This window comes from Microtus ochrogaster, chromosome 26 (genome assembly GCF_000317375.1).
Source record: "Microtus ochrogaster isolate Prairie Vole_2 chromosome 26, MicOch1.0, whole genome shotgun sequence".
NCBI classification, from domain to species: domain Eukaryota; kingdom Metazoa; phylum Chordata; class Mammalia; order Rodentia; family Cricetidae; genus Microtus; species Microtus ochrogaster.
Genome location: NC_022025.1, coordinates 13,121,108 through 13,122,156, shown reverse-complemented (window position 1 = coordinate 13,122,156; position 1,049 = coordinate 13,121,108). Strand labels below are relative to the sequence as shown.

Here is a 1,049-nt window from a genome sequence, read left to right as displayed (position 1 = left end):
AGCAGGCAAGCCTGCAGCAGGAAGACTGCTCCCACACCCCCACATCGATCGGACCCTGCGCCCCCAAACCCACCCGGCTACGTGACCTCAGTCAACGGCAGGAGACACTAGCGTGAGAAAGAGTTCTGCCGCCGCCTGGAAGCAGAAGCAGGACCGGAACTAAGGAGAAGGCGAGCAGCAGCTAAGCGGGCCAACCACAGCGTGGATGCTGTTATGCTTAATCTCTGCCGTAAATGCCAGTGATTCCCAGCCACTTCCGGGATTATTTTACACTTCAGGCCTTCACGCTTTTGCAATCTCTGTTCTCTGGGGTTAGAATACCTAGTCCCATTGGGTCAGAACCACTGAGAGAATCTCCAGCCATCCTTCAAGAACATGAGTAAATACTACCACGTTCCTCTCTCTTTGGCATAATCCACTACCAACCCCCAGTTACACTTTGTAAGTATCTGTTTTAATCTTGATGATGGCATTTTGTCATCCATATGTATGATGCATGCATGCATGTATGTATGTGTGTATGTATGTATCCTCAAATAGAGATGTAACTTAACTTTTGTGTCTTTGGTACTAAAATAATGACTTTGCACACAGTGGGTCTTCAGAAATCCATGTGTTTAATGCACTTGTGTGTGTGTGTGTTTGCTTAACTGTGGACAAAGACTAAAAGCAGGTGTAAAAGCAACATCTTCCTTTGCATTCCAGAACTCATTGCTCAGCATGTTGTGATACAAATAAAAAGTGATATAAGCTGGGGTGTAACTCACTTGGTAAAATGCTTGCCTGGCATGCTCCAGGCCCTGGTTTGGGGTGCACACCTGTAACCTCAGCCCTTAAGAGCTTGAGGCAGAAGGGTCAGAAGTTCAAGGTCATGCTTGGCTACCTGAAACCTCTGTCTCAAAAAAAAAAAAAGAAAGAAAGAAAAGAAAAAAGAATACAACACCTTAAAGGAATTTTCTGTTTATTGCGTAGATGAGATCGATAATCTTCCCATGGCTTGGGCCCTAAAATGTCCTCACAATATGGCAGTATAGCTAAGGGCTGTAAAC

At 45.3% G+C, this 1,049-nt stretch overlaps 1 non-coding gene across 1 annotated transcript; it reads left to right on the top strand.

Moving 5' to 3' along the window:
* The first annotated feature begins 621 nt into the window (after positions 1 to 621).
* Positions 622 to 749, top strand: LOC113457419. Its single transcript, XR_003377998.1, has one exon. It is a non-coding gene; the product is annotated as a small nucleolar RNA SNORA40 (small nucleolar RNA).
* The last annotated feature ends 300 nt before the right edge of the window (positions 750 to 1,049 follow it).